The 15,963-nt window shown below is 47.6% G+C and overlaps 1 protein-coding gene across 4 annotated transcripts in view; it reads right to left on the reverse strand.

Moving 5' to 3' along the window:
- Positions 1–14,651, reverse strand: part of TBC1D1 (TBC1 domain family member 1) — a 216,615-nt gene extending 201,964 nt beyond the window's left edge. For 3 of the 4 annotated variants that reach the window (XM_080645395.1, XM_080645397.1, XM_080645396.1), the window contains exon 1: positions 14,344–14,562. The gene's annotated coding sequence lies outside the window, so the exon portion shown is untranslated. Of the gene's footprint in view, positions 1–14,343 lie in introns of all 4 variants that reach the window. The other variant, XM_080645394.1, reaches the window with a different exon arrangement.
- Positions 14,652–15,963: the final 1,312 nt, after the last annotated feature.

Genomic DNA, 15,963 nt, shown 5'->3' on the forward strand with positions numbered 1-15,963 from the left:
AATGGATATTCGTTCAAATATGCTGCTCTGCGGAGAAAGAGCATTCTTGAAATTGCATTTCATATAAAATCTGAATATGTCCTAAATGTCACACTGACGGCGGGTTACAAAGATCCCACTGGTAAACTCCTATTAAAGTTAAGTTTCACAGAGCCCACAAAGGCAGGCACTATGAAAAACAACATAACGCTCCTAGGACAGCCTGAAACCCTGTCATGTTATTTAACATATGCTTCAAGGAGTTTTTTAAGATAATCATATTCAGTCCTGGTAACACACCCCCACCCCTCACAAAAGAAAAAATATCAGCTATCCATTATCATAGTCTGCTGAACCAGACCAGTGTTAACACCTTATCTATCGCTTAGGATACCACTTAAAGTTTAAAAGTCTCTCCCTGGCATAGTTCAGAGATTCTGAATCACAAACTCAATTCTATTAACAGGTACTTGGTGCCCATTATTTTCCAAACACTGTCATAAATATCGTTTTGTTTCATTCATGTAAGCCATCACCCCAGCATCTTGCCCGTCCTTATCAGTAGAGGATGTGGCTTCTACTAGACCCAAACTTTCAACTGCCTTCTCCTCCATACGAGTGATTTACAACAACCATATTTGATATATCCTAACATCTGCTTGTTCCATTGGATGATGAAACTCTTCTTTTCAGAGCTGAGTGGTCTACAGCACCTCAAGCCCTATTCTCTCCAGGGGTCCTCAAACTTTTTAAACAGGGGGCCAGTTCACTGTCCCTCAGACCATTGGAGGGCCGGACTGTAGTTTAAAAAAAACAAACTATGAACAAATTCCTATGCGCACTGTGGGCCCGGGACGAGTCGGCTGCTAAGCAGGACAGGCAGCGGCACCCGGCGGGCCGGATAAATGTCCTCGGCGGGCCGCATGTGGCCCGCGGGCCGTAGTTTGAGGACCCCTGCTTTGCCCCTGGATAGTCATTCTCCCGTGTATTTCCTGAGCATGTACACACATGCTGAGGAGGAACTCGATAAAGACGGGGGTCACATCTATCTGATTCACCATTCTATGCCTGGTGCCTGGCACAGCGCCTGACTCAGAATAGGTTCAATCAATATTTTAAAGTAGTGAATGAAGACTCTTCCATCTTAAAAATAAAGATATTTCCCCTTGACCTCAAACCTCCCCCAGCCACAACTCTTCCTTCTCTCCATAAATTTCTTCAAAATAAAATCTACACAGTCTCTACTTCCTAGTGTCCACCCACAATCTGGACTGTGACTAGAAGCACCAAGGAGCGACTGCAATTGCTCCTGGTAAGGTCACCCACATGCTCTGGTTGTGAAATCCAAAGGGGGCTTTTTAGTTCTTAACTGTCTTGTCCTTTCTGATGAATTTCTCAATGTTGACCACTCCCCTTCCTGCTTAAAACTTGTGGTTCTCTTATCTTAACCTCTCTGGGTTGATTCTTTTCAGATTCTGTGATGACTTTCTTTCCCGGTTCCCCTCATTCTACCTGCATTCTCTTGGTTGTTGACACCTAATATCTTGGTGTCACATTCCAATAATCCTGCTGCTGCTGCTGCTGCTGCTAACAGCTTACTTTTATTAAGTACCGGTGCTCTGCATGTGTTATTTCATCTTCATAACACCCTTCACCTCCAACCCTCGTCTCAGTGAGAGACTACTATTACTGCCACTTTTACGACCTAGGAAACTGAGGCCTAGAGAGCCTGAGTCATTGGCCACAGGTGAAGTGAGCGTCTGCACCTCATTCTCAACCTCTCCTCTTGAGTGCTGCACAAAAATGCATCTACCACACACACCCTGAGGATTCCCAGTGTTCATCTCCCGCTGAACCTCAAAGAATTCCAGATCAGTACAAGCCATGAAATAGTTCCACCTGGGTAGCCTGTAGGCACCTCAGTCTCAACTTAGTTATTTTAAAACTAACTCAGTCTCACCTCTCCCCTTTCTCCTTCCCAAAACTTCTCTTCCTTCCTATAAGTTATGTCTCTGTGACCAGCATCAATATTTATTTTATTGGCTAAGCCACAGCCAACGAGTCGTTGCTATCCTCTCTCCCCAAATTTATATGTTGAAATCCTAATTTTCAATGTGCTGATTTTAGAAGGTTGGGCCTTTCTGGGGTGATTAGATCATGAGGGAAGAACCCCCATGAATGGAATTAGTGCCCTTATAACCGAGATCCAGACAGCTCTTTTGTCCCTTCCACCAAGTGAGGGTACAGAAAAAGATGGCATGAACCAGGAATGGGCCATCACCAGACACTGAATCTGCCAGCACCTTGATCTTGAAGTTCCCAGCCTCCAGAACTGTGAGGAATAAATTTCTGTTGTTTATAAACCACCCAGTCTACGGTACGCTGTTATAGACTAAGATGAATCATTCGGATCCCTTCTTCACCTACCACTACTTCTGAACTGGCTCTACATTTAAATATGTCTTATCTTTTCTCAACTGGAGTAAAAGAGCCCCAACCTTCAATCCATCCTTCACATATTTCCTAGAGTAATTTAACAAACACAAAAAATTGATCATGTCATTCCTCCGCTAAACATTTCTTAATAATTGCCCCATAACATCTAAAGTCTTCTACATGGTATACAAGGTCTCTTCAGAATACGGTCCAACTACATGCTCCCCTCATGCACCCTCCTTCATGCACCTTTTGGCTCTGAAGATAGAGATCTAGTTATGGCTCCCCATGGGAGATGTGATTTCTCATGCCGCTGTGCCATAGTGCATACTGTTCCTCCCTCCCGGGAACACAACTCCTGCCACAAACTGTAAAGGCTCTGAGATTTTAACAGTTAGCCTGCCACAGTGAGCCTTCTGGTAGGAGACAGGAGACTCCTGGGTCTGAGACAAAAGACAAGTATCACTCAGAGCAACAGCAGCAGCCAGGGAGTCATATGTGTGTTAGTTCCCCAACCCCCAATTCCCACAGGCCAGGCAACACCTGTATCCACACTGGGTTACAGGAGCTATGGGAGCCCAAATATTTTATAATGGGCAGTAAGCATGTCTGCCCTTTGCTCCAGAGGGAGACACTAAGTCTGTCTTCCATGGCTGTTTGCTATTTTTTTTTTTTTTTTAAAAAAAGACTGAAAAGGTACTTCAGAACAAAGGCAGGTCGGGCCTCTGCTCACAACATGTGACACATGTGGAAACATGAGACACATGCAGAATCATCTCCCAATGGTTCCCACTCTGGTCCTCTAAATTAATTCCAACACACGTTTAAGTCACAGGTCAAGCAACGACCACCTCTTTCCTGCAAGGTGATTTGGGGCATCTGTCACCACAACCTTCTGCACTTCGTATCTAATCATCACATTTACTTTAAGAGTTTAAAGAGGTATCCCTCAACAAGACTGAAAGCTTCTTAAACTCTTCAGGTTTGGGATTTCTAAAACCAATATTATTCTAAACCTTTTCTGAACTAGAAGTCTCTTCTTTTTACTCCATGTTTTTCTACATGATATATATATGCACATATGCTGGGTGGATTTTTATAATATACTTTGAACATAGCTTAGAGCAATATTTTTCTTTTAAATGTTCAAAAGTTCAGAAATAAGCCCCTATTTAGAGTTTCAACATATTTCATTCCCTGTCTCCTTTCCTTTAAAGTATAGCTTCTCTTGATGATGAGAACAGACTTGAAGTTCATATAACCCCATAAATATTGGTCTCTCTCGCCTTTTTCCTCTCTCTAACCTACAGGTGAAAGTAGCATTAAATGTCTAGGTCAGTGTCCACTCCGGTAACTGAATCTGTTTCAAGTTCAACTGCTGACAACTGCTAATCCCAAGACATGATTAAAGAAGTACTAGAATTATTACAAAGGGTAGACCCAGGATCTGTCAATCAGTGTAGATGAAGCAGTTATTAATTTGATGGCAACAGCATCTCAGAACTACTTTCAGTTTTCTTATTTAGTTTTCTGTACTTAGTGCAAAAAAAAAAAAAAGTGCAGAATTTAGTCATTTAAATCACTTGGTAAATAATCAGTCATTAATCAGTTCTGCCATTTCATTTGATTGCCTAAGCAGGGGTGCAAAATCATTTGCTCTGGCCCTGCCAAGACCTTAGGGGTGAGTTCGTTAAATGTCTGACCAAATACAGCAGGCTAATTTTTAAGATGATAATTTTGTATGGCCCTCGAATGACGTTATAAATATCCAGATGACCCTTGGCAGAAAAAAGGTTCCCCACCCTGGCCTAAAGTTTTCACTTTTTAACCAGCTGGGGCACATTCTTAGTATCTCTGTAAAAAGTGGACTGGGCCTTAATACTATTTATAAACTATCAAATAAGTTCTATCTCAGACACAGTCATAATCATTTATAAGCAATTCAGATTTTGCTGACATAAGATTCATAGTAACAGACTAAGTAACTGTTTGTATTACTTTTCAATAAAAAGTTCCATGAAACAGATGAACTATTCAAAAAATACTAACAAACCATTAGATTATTTTTTAAACCATTTCAACCCACATCATTTGCACACAACCCCTGACCTTTAAGCCCCAGGTTGAACCACCTATTCCAAGAGGCCTCTCAGTATGATCTGCTCTCCCAGTGAGCTCGTTATGTTCCTGTGTGTACACGCCCCATCATTCACAGAGATCGTCTGTGTTCTACACAACTCCTACCTTCCACAGTCCATAAACATGGTAGCTATCCGAAACACAGCGACGCTTTCCATTAAAACAACTTCAATAATCTTGTTAGTGGATCCTGCTAAACATATTCCAGGAAGCCTGCACTTAGAATCATACCATTTTAAAGCTAGAAAGGTCTTTTTAAGCCATTCAGAAATGCCCCTCATATTTGAAATGAGGAAACTGGGTTCTGGAGAATAAGTGACTTGTCCAACTTTGGTGACAGAATTAGGACAATCCAAGTCCCTGACTCCCTTCCAAGTGCTGCAAAGAACCTCAGTTTCCAAAAGAAAACAATTTCAAGGGTGCAGTTAAGAAAGCAAGTTACTTAACTTCTCCAAAGTTCAAGTTTATTCTCGTAAGTGTGGAGAGCGGCTACAGCGTTTGGACGGGTTCAAGCCTGGGACTAATGAGAGGGCACAATCCTCTCGTGGCAAAGCCACGTGTAAGTCCCAGCACAATTATAGCCAAAGGCTATAGTTGTAAACTTGACCTTATGGTCCGAACCTGTGGTCCCATGTGGCTAAGTGATATGGGCCTCAGGAGGTGCAGCAAGTAAACAAAGCTTGATCCGGTGCATATAATTGAGTAGATTTGAAACCTGCAAGAACGTTGTAACCATGCCATTCCTTTGCCTCATGGAATCCTATCTAATAAAGAGGGAATATGCTAATTAACCATCACTCCATCACAAAGATGGCTACACCCACAGCTGAGGCCAAGTTCCCATAAGGAGCCTTAACGAGCAATCAGCAGGGACCTGAGGCTACACCCTCCCCCACCCCTGTGGGGCTTGGCAGGGGACCTCAAGGAGCGCTTCCTATCCTGGTGCTGGGCTAGGGGACCTCAGACTGCACCCCCCTCCCGGCAGGACTTGATAGGGGACCTCAGGCCACGCCTCCCGCCTTGGCACCAGGCTGGGGGACCCCGAAACCCCCACCCAGTGGGGCTTGATGGGGACCTCAGGCCGCAACCCCCGCCCCAGCGCCAAGCCAGGGAAGCTGAGGCCACGCCCCCCGCCTGGTGGGGCTTGATGGGGGTCCTCAAGGTGTGCTTCCCATCCTGGTGCTGGGCTAGGGGACCTCAGGCTGCACCCCCCACCCCAGCACCAGGCTGGGGGACCTGAGGCTGCGCCCTCCTCAGGCCGCACACCCCGCCCCAGCACCAGGCCAGGGGACCTGAGGCTGCGCCCTCCTACCTGGCGGGGCTTGACAGGGGACCTCAGGCCGTGCTCCCCACCCAGCAAGGCTTGATGGGGGACCTCAAGGTGCACCCCCAGTGCTGAGTCGGGGGAACTCAGGCCGCGCCCCCCCGCCCAGCGGGGCTTGACGGGGGACCTGAGGCTGCACCCCCCTGCCGGTGGTGCTTGACAGGGGACCTGAGGCTGTGCCCCCCTCCCAGTGCTGGGCCGGGGGATCTGAGGCTGCGCACCCCCGCCTGACGGTGCAGCCTCATATCTGAGGCTATGCCCTCCCCCACCCCCGTGGGGCTTGATGGGGGGCCTCAGGCCATGGCCCCCACCTGGCAGGGCTTGACGGGAGACCTCAAGGCACGCCCCCCGCCCTGGTCTGGGCTGGGGGACCTCAGGCCACGCCCCCTGTCCTGGCGCTGGGCCAGGGAACCTGAGGCTACGTCCCCTGCCCAGCGGGGCTTGACAAGTGTGGGAATGGCCGGGTCTGGATCTAGCCCAATGGGGGGGTGGGCGGCCGGGTCTGGATCTCATGCCATTTTGAGGCACATGTGGGTGGGCAGGGACTTGACTCTGGGTCCCGTGGTGTGCCCCAGACTCTGACAGGAGGAAGGTTTTCATATACATTTTACTAATTTTCTTTCATCTCTGACACTTCTATTATAGAGAAAGGGCAAAGAGCAATATTAAATTATTTCCTCTAATTAATCCCCTTTTAATGTGCACAAATTCGTGCATCGGGCCACTAGTCTGGCTATAAAATAAAGACTCGGCTTACAGGCTGTGGCACTGTCTCTCCATCAGAGAGAGCAGCGTCCCACCTAGACACAGCTTTCTTCTCTTGTCTGTCTTTTCTAAATCCTTCACCACCCCCTCTCAGGTTCACCAATGGCCGTGCAGGCGGAGCACAATAAGATAATGGAACAGGATCATCCCCAAATGTTCTTATATCTCTAAAATCTGGTGAATCTAATTTCATAATGTATGATACCAAATGTCCTCAGCATTGTGTGGGGATGGAAAGCTGCTCTCATCTTCCTGTCAAGAACATAAATGTGGAGGAGGTACATGAAGGAAGGATGGGATTGACTGATCAGGAAGCCAGGAAGTGATGGTGGGGGTTAGGAGAAAGCCACTACTGGGAACCTTTTCTCTTCCCAGCCCCCCATCCACTCTTTGCCAGCAAACCACAGGGAGTAGGATGGGGACTTTCCAGTGGCTGAGAATGTTGCTGCCTCTGCGGGTTTTGCCCTCACCTCCTCGGAACTGGAGGGAAGAGGGGAAGAAAGAAGAATAAAGGGAGGTATGTTGGAAGCTTCTGGCTCCAGGCTGGGGCAGGGAGTCCCCAGATGGCTGCTCATTCTTTCCCCCCACCCCCACCCCCAGCCCTGTCCCTGGCAAATCAGTGGTTAATTTTTTCAGTTGTTTAACCCAGACAGAGCGGTCGGTCACGGTCACGTGGCTGAACAGAATTATTCTGCCACCTGAGCAGTCTATTCTAAAACCACTGGCTTGGCTAAACTATGTCCATTTTTACATAGCATGCCACCCAATCAGAGCAGTGTGTTGCTCACTCCAGAATCATCCTCAGGTCCCTTTGGAGCAGTTGTCTATTTCACCATCATATGGAGCTCCTAGAGCCAGGGCTTCCAATCTTTTCAACATCAAGAATGCTCCCATGATGGTCTAAAGATGGCAGCATAGGTAATCGCTTGTAATCGCCGCCTCCCACAACCACATCAAAATTACAACAAAAATACAGAACAACCATCATCCAGAACCACTGGAAAGCTACCTGAATGGAATTCCTACAACTATAGAAGTACAGAAGAAAGCACACTGAGACTGGTGAGAGGTGTGGAGGCCCTGAATGGGCTGGTCCGGCACCCACGTGTGCTGCTTTTTTAATCAGGAGGGAGACTGTCTCTGTGGAGCCCAGAGGAGTCAGGGGTCCCACACCAGCCCCCCAGTCCAGGGTCCCAGAGCTGGGAAAAGAAGTCCCTACAGGCAGTAAGAACTACAGGCTGTAAAAACCAGTGTGCATTGGAGCTTAGTGACACAGAGGCTGCTGGAGACCCAGCTGTTCCTCTTAAAAGGCCGGCACCACGAACTGAACTTACAAGGTCCTGCTTCCTCTGAGCTCCAGCACCTCAAAGAGGTTTTGTTTTGTTTTGTTTTTTGGTTGGGGCGGGACACAGACACAAGGAGGAACTGGATTGTCCAGCATCAGGGCAGGAACTCATATTGGGATGGCTTTCTCCCAGACGGAGGTGCTGGCAGGAATCACTGTTCCTATGCTGGGACTTCCAGTTGCAGGGCTGACGGACAGCTATTTCTGTTTGCTCCACCTTGTGATTCCCTGAGACCCCGCCCCACTCAATTTACAACTCCACCCAAGCTGCTTGCAGCTGCTTTGCATATACATGGCCTGTCCTTGCTCAGGCTAAAATCAAACAAGCTGCAGCTGAGTCAGGGAGCTCCAAACCTATCAATAAAAGGTCCAAGACCCAGCACCAACATCAGCCTCCTTTGCTTCATAGCTGGGCCTCGTCTGGGCCAATACAAAGAAGAGAAATCTGCAGATCTCCCTGTAGCTCCTGCTGGGTGGCCTCAGGCAGTGGCTGACTTTGCACCTCCCTGGAGACCCAAGAGCCAGTGTACCCAGTGGTCAGTGTCAGACCATACCAGATTACAACTCTACACATCCATAAGCACACACTCAAGGGGCAGACTCAGTGAGCACCAAAGCCCTAATGAAGCAAGTCCTGCTCCATAGGGGTGTCTCCTGCACAGCAGCTCTCCCACTGAAGTCACAGCTGGTCCTCACAGCCAATTGGCTTGGAGGTCAATTCCTCCCAGTGACACGAACAGCAATCAAGTCTCAACCACAACAAGACTGTGCTCACAGCCCACAAATGGGTGCACCTAGAGCTCCCAGCTAAGGTGACTGACTGGGGAGGCAGAGCCACTGGGCCCTATAGAACACCTACTACACAGGCCACTCTACCAACTCAAGGAGACATATCAGCTCTAAAACAAACATAGGGAAGCAGCCAAAATGCAGAGACAAAGAAACATGTCACAAATGAAAGAAATGGAAGAAAGCAAACTACTGGATATAGAGTTCAAAACCAAGGTTATAAGGTTACTCAAAAATCTTCGAAACCTCCAAAAAAAAATGGAAAAGGCCCAGTCAGAAATTAAGCATAAACTGACTGAAATAAAGAATAATAAAGAGCTTCACAGACAAGAAAAAGCTAAAGGAATTCATCACCACCAAACCAGTATTACATGAAATGTTGAAAGGTATTCTTTAGGAAGAGGAAAAAGAAGAAAAAGATAAAAAAAATATGAACAAAATGGCAACAAATGCATACCTATCAACAAATTTAAAAATCAAAATAAATAAGGAATCTAATGAAAAGAATAAAGTAGAATCAGAGGCATGGAAATGGAACAGACTGATGATTCTCAGAGGGAAGGGGGGTGGGGGGTGAGAAGTGATTAAACAAAGATCTTATATGCATATATGCATTACCTATGGACACAGACAGTAGGGTGGTGAAGGCCTGGGGTGGAGGAGGAAAATGGGGGGTAAAAAGAGGAACATCTGTAATCATCTCAACAATAAAAATTTTTAAAAAAAGAAGACTGCTCCCACACCAGTGTGCGCCTCTCTAATTTGACACATAAGAAATGATGTTTCATTTATTTCCTTCCTATGTAAAACAGAGCCAATTTAAGGCTAGTCCTTATACTGTCACCTCCTGTACTCTCTTCTACTGTATTGCACAGGATAAAGGGGTGGTGGGTGGGGTCCTAGCTGGGATTATGTATAACCCTCCCTCCTGGCATAGCTGCTTTAAGTTACTTATTCTCCTAAAAGGAATAGTAATATACAGGCTGTCCCCAAAAAAATGTATACACACTTTAACAGGTGATAGCTCAATTGATGTTTCTCTCTTTTCATATTTAACCTGTTGGAATTAATAATTATTCAAAATGTATATTTTTTGGGACACCCTGTATACTAGTATGTTTTTAGTATTTAATTATTTTTAATTTTTCAGTTACAGTTGGCATACAATATTATATTAGTTTCAAGTGTACAACATAGTGATCAGGCATTTAGACACCTTACAAAGTGATCATCCCAATTGTATATATGTACCACATCTTTATCCATTCCTCTATTAGTAATAATTGTTAACACATAATAGCACTTTTGTGTCTCTTATCCAATTTAGCTCTCACAACCACCTTGGACAATAAAGATTATTATCATCACACTGGAATAAGGACTATTATGAAATACTATCATTATCAGCTCCGATTTAAAGAAGAAAAATGAGAAGAAAATTGCTGCACAGAGAACTGAAGTCACTTGCTCAAGGTCAGACGAGTAGCAAGTGGCAGAACCAGGTTTTGAACCCAGGTCCTTCGGCAGAGTTTGTACTTGGGCTTAACTACTTTGCTAGGTTGATTAATTGCCTCTTCTTGGATATTACATATATGTAGTCTTACAACTCTGAGAAGCATGTTTTATCACCCCCATTTTACCTAAGGGTCCCCTGGCTAGTAAATGGTGAAGGCAGGATTTGAATCCAGACCTGTCTTATGCCCAAATTTCTGTTCTTTGAGATAGAAGAATATCTCTAGAAGGGAATAACTCTAAAATTCCTCTTTCTAGTGGATTAGCTGGGTTGTTTTTCTACACAAATCTTTCTTGGCCTCAGTAATCCAAATCTAATGTCAAAGTTATACTCTACTCTTAAACAATTAAATAATAGCAATAAGTAATATTTGAGTATTACTACATACCGGGCACTGTTCTAGGAACTTCACATAGTTGAATTAAGTTTGACGATGAACCCATAATGCTTACCTATTCTGGCAGGGTAGTATCACTGATCATAAATGATGTGTTGTTAGATATGTCTATTCTTTTTTTAAGAGAAAAAGGGCTGCTGCTTGTCACAAGGAAACAGGCACACTCCAGCCTAAATGCCTCTCGGATGGCGCTGAGCATGCTCCCTGCGTTCCGCACAGCTTCACTGAGGCCTAGGTGCCGAGATTGTTTCGTGTGGCCCAAATCTGACTAATCTTTGCTGAATATCTGAAACCTGAAGAAAAGAGACACACTGCCCTTACATCTAAGAATCCATCCAATGGAAATCACGGCTTGAAAATGTCAAAATCTTGAAAATGGAAACCTTCCTATCTTTTGTGAAGAATCTGGTTTAAAAATATTTTTTATCAGTGTGTGGGGTTGGGAAGGAAGAACTGAAGATAAAAGTCAGCAAAGGCCATTGTAAGGTAACCCTTTGCCATCACCAACACTCTGCTCAGTGGACTCGCAGTCATTTTTAATGAACAGATTCTGCTTCTCCAGCTTTTAATGATCAAGAAAAGAGAAGGCCTGAGAAACATTTCACTCTGGAACTAACACAGCCATTAAACTTGAGAAGGTAAGGAAAAGGGCAAAGCAAATTATGCCAAGGCACCCACACACAAGCAGACAGAAGCCCCCAAATGGGCTGATACACATGTTAGGTCTGAGGAATCTGAAGAGTGGAAACTAGGGACCTTCAGAGAAATGCTATGAAGGGAGTAAAATATGTTTGAGGGAGTTGTCATTTTGTGACATACAATTAAAACATATTCAGAAACAAAATCCTCTCAAGCATGCAGCCCTACTCCAGGCACCATAATGACTGGAGATGTAGGTGTGAATGGGAAATAGGTAAGCTCAGTGCTGCTTAGTACAGCACTCCTGGTTGTTTCCCAGGGGTACATCCAAGAAGATCTGGGCATGAAAGGAACCGACTACCCACACCTGGCTCCCCATGGGGGTACATCTGATTGTCAATGCAGTCCTTCTGGTAAAGGCTGTGTGTGTGTGTGTGTGTGTGTGTGTGTGTGTGTTTAATATATATCTTTTTATTGATTTCAGAGAGGAAGGGAGAGAGGAGAGAGAAACATCAATGATGAGAGAGAATCATTGATCAGCTGCCTTTTGCACACCCTCCAGTGGGGATCAAGCCCGCAACCCCGGCATGTACCCTGACCAGAATCGAACCATGACCTTCTGGTTCATTAGTCAAAGCTCAACCACTGAGCTACGCTGGCCGGGCAAAGGCTGTTTTCTAGTGAACTAGGAGACAGAGATTGTCAATAGCTGGGTAACAAGAGAGAAGGGGCAAGCTATGTTTCTTCAGAGTTTCCCTTCTTCCTCATACCCCCTGGTACTATGACAAACAATGTCATAATGGGATAAGAGGGTAGCACTGACATGATGGCACCCAACCAGAAATGTTATCGTAGTGAAAGGGGAAATCCCCAGAGTGCTCTGTGGGAAAGATAATGGTAGGCTATGTCACAGTCCTATTTGCAAAACTTTACTTTTTAAATTAATAATTTATAAAATCAATGAATTTTCCTCCTATTTTATTGGTTTGCAAACAGCTAGACAAATCCACATAAAGGCATTTATTTTCATTATCATCTGATTGGCTGGGTGTCATCCAGGGCACTGAAGAGTTGCCAGTTCAATTCCCAGTCAGGGCACATGCTGGGATTGTGGACTCAATCCCCAGTAGGGGGCATGCAGGAGGCAGCCAATTGATACTTCATTCTCACATTGGGTGCTTCTCTCTCTCCCACTCCCTTCCCCTCTCTCTCTCCCTCTCAAAAAAAAAAAAAATCAATAAAACAACTTTTTAAAAAAAAGAAAATGTCCCATCAAAATTTCATCCTTTGACCTAACAGTTAGGGCCTAACTGGTTTGGCTCAGTGGATAGAGCGTTGGCCTGTGGACTGAAGGGTCCCAGGTTCAATCCTGGTCAAAGGCATGTACCTTGGTTGTGGGCACATCCCCAGTAGGAGGTGTGCAGGAGGTAGCTGATCGATGTTTATGTTTCTAACCCTCTATCCCTCTCCCTTCCTCTCTGTAAAAAAAAAAAAAAAAAAAATCAATAAAATATATTAAAAAAAAAAAAACACATTTCATCCTTTTACTCACAGCTATGCTCACTATCCAGTAGCTCATTTTGTCAGTGGTTACTTGTAGATAAATCTGGCAAGAAAGCACTTCTGAGAGTCTTATTTCCCTATAACTTGATTAGAAAAAATAGATTTGAGACTGTGATAGCATTCCATTCCCAACAGATGCAAAACACCTGTTTACAATAGTTGTCAACCCTTTTCTGTTGACAAACTTTTTCATACAATGTCCTTACTCCTGAATGTCTTCAAGGTTCCCAGGGACGAGCTCCTCCCAACAAGAGAAGCCAGCTCAACTCCAGGACTCACCTGCCCCAGGGCTCCCTAACCCAAGGGAGAGATAGAACAGGAATTGTTCAGAAACATCAAGAGTCGGGCAAGGTGGATTCCCAGCCTCCTGAGACAGCGCCCATTCATTCTTCCACCCAACCCCTCCCACACAGAGCAGGCTCTCAGCACACAACAAAACCCACAGGTGGCCATTCCCAACTCCAACCAATCCCATCTGGAATCTGGGGAAGAGAATGAATTTCTGCTTTCCTAAAAAGGGCTTTTTATCAGGGCCGCTGCAGCTCAGCTTAAGCACAGTGCAAAACGTTTAGACGTTTGGACTTGTAGAGATAGCTGAGTTTCTTGGGTGTGATCCGTATAAACCAGGTCATATTTAAATGCTCTTTCTGATTATATTAATCAATGAAATGATCCAAAAGGAGGCATGAGATCTACATGAAGTGAATGCCTGTCCATTAATGTGGGGCACTGTAAAAACTGGTTAGTGGAAGGAACAGTTATCGCTTTCATTTTTTTTTCCTTTCTAAGAGACTTGCCGAGAATAAGCTGTATCAATAAACTTACAACGGGTAAAGCAGCCTCTAGGTGGATTCCAAAGAAAAGGACTCCTCTTTCTTTAAAGTAAAAACAACAACGTGTCTCCAAGTTTGAGGGGGGTCCCATAATCACAGACCAATCAGGAAACTGCTAGAAACAATTAAGCAGGGTTTCAAAATGACGGGACAGGATGTGCCCATAGAAAGAAATGTTGAGCGCACTGGTGCAGCTGCCAAAGTTACTACAGCGAAATACCCTGAACTTTTCAAGGGTGGCATGGGATTACTCTAACCGTCCATCCCCCAATCTGGTCGCCTTACAAACACATTAGCCAGATATATTAGGCGGAGGGGAAGGAGGGAGATGCGAGGACCTTAGAGCAGGGGTGGGGAGGAAGACGGAGGGAGGCTCTCCGAGCTCCTAGGTCCTTAAGAACTAGAAGGTTTCGATTTGGTCCAAGGAGGGGGCAAGGAGGTGGCAATGAACTTCCTCCCCCGAGAGCCCCCGGGTTTCCCGGACCTCAGAAACGCCCCTGGGCTGCCCGAATCCGGCTCCTCCGCGGGCCCGGGAGCTCTGGGGCTGGGGGTGGGGTGCGGCCGGGATGCCCCGGGAGGAACCAGCCGCGTGGCTCGGACGCGGCCGGAGAAGGCGCCTACCTGTGCGGCGGCGCGCTCAGGCGCGGGGCCGGACCGGGGCGCTCAGGTGCTGGGGGGCAGCTTGGGGACGGCCTGGGCGGGCGGGGCGTCCATCGTGCCCCCTGGCAGCGTGCTTCCAGCCGCAAGGGCTGGGAGGGGGCCTTCGGCTCGGCTCCCGCCTCTTCGCCCGGCTGGGGATCCAGCGAGTCTGGCGTCCGCGGCGGCGGCAGCAACAGGCACGGCAGCGGCGGCAGCGGAGGCTGAGGAGGAGGAGGAGGAGGAGGAGGAGGAGGTGTCTGCGCGCGGCTCGCGTTTCCTCCTCCCGGGCTGGGCGAGCGCGGGGGAGGCGAGGGGAGGGCAGGAGCGGGGATCTCCCGACTCGGTCCCCGGGGACCTGCGAGGGGGACGCGGTGCCCCCCTCCACGCTGCGCCGTGTGACCGCCGGAGCGGCACGGCCGGGACAGGCGAACCCCACGCGGACGACAGCTGCTGCAGTGCGGGTCCGCCGCGGCCTCCCGCCCCTCGCTGCCTCTGGTCTTCCGGGCGGTGCATCCTCGGCCGCCCGGGGGCTCCAGCCCTGGCCCGGGGGAGGGTGTCGGGGCGCCGTCCCAGCGCAGGGTCCTGGCCTGCGGTTCGCCTGGGGCCCCGGGACGCAGAGCCCGCGCGAGATTAAGGCCCTCGTGGCGGGATGTGCGGCCGCACACTCTGTCCTCAGCAGCCTATTTATAGCAGGTGGCCGGCCAGCGGGGCTCTCAGCAGGTGGCACTGCCCGCCCGCGCTCGAGGTCCTGCGGGAGCCTGGCCTCATCTGCACTCTCGCCTTCTCCCTCCGAAAGGGACCAGGGGCAAACTGCACAGAACAGGGGAAGGCAGCCGGCCACCTGGCTCTCCCATCGCCTCTTCCTGCCCTAGGGTTGGAGGATGGCAGGGAGTGGGGTGAGGCCAAGACATCCTATGGGGCCCTGGCAGGCAAGGCAGGAACATCAGGACATCAGGGGCTTAGCAAAGGGGCTAAGGCTGAAGTGCTCTCCCCTAGGGAACACCAGTGAGCCCTCTTCCCAACAGCTGCGGGGGTGGTGCAGGGGCTGGATTGGGCGCTCTCTCTCTCTCTCTCTCTCTCTCTCTCTCTCTCTCTCTCTCTCTCATCACACACAGAGGCAGGGTGCCTACCCATGGATCCGGTTTGGGGAAGTTCCCAAGGGCCTTGGAAGGAGACACTGGACACATGTAAGAGGGCTAAGAAAGCGTGCTCCTAGGAGGAAGGCAATTTCACTTTCAGAAGAAGCATGTGGGATTTGAAGGAAGTAGAGTACAGAGCACAACCCTGGAGATGAGTGAAGGGGGTGAGAAGAGTGAGGTAAAGGTGAGGGGACCGGGCAGTGGTGGAGAATCCCAGGAGGCAGGCATTGTTTTGTTTAGTGTAGCTGGAGGCCCACTGTAGGGCAGTGCCAGAGAGCTTGGACTTGAACCCAAATCCCAACTCCACCACTGGCGTGGCCTAGGCAAGCTGCTGGGCCGCCATTCTCTTACCTGTACACACTTTATAGGACCATCGTGAGGATAAAATGGGAAAGTGAATGTAAAGTGGGCCTCACCCTATGGCAGCGGTGATGGTTACCCGGGCAAAGGAGGCACGTAGGGG

This window comes from Plecotus auritus, assembly GCF_963455305.1.
Source record: "Plecotus auritus genome assembly, chromosome: 1".
NCBI classification, from domain to species: Eukaryota; Metazoa; Chordata; class Mammalia; order Chiroptera; family Vespertilionidae; genus Plecotus; species Plecotus auritus.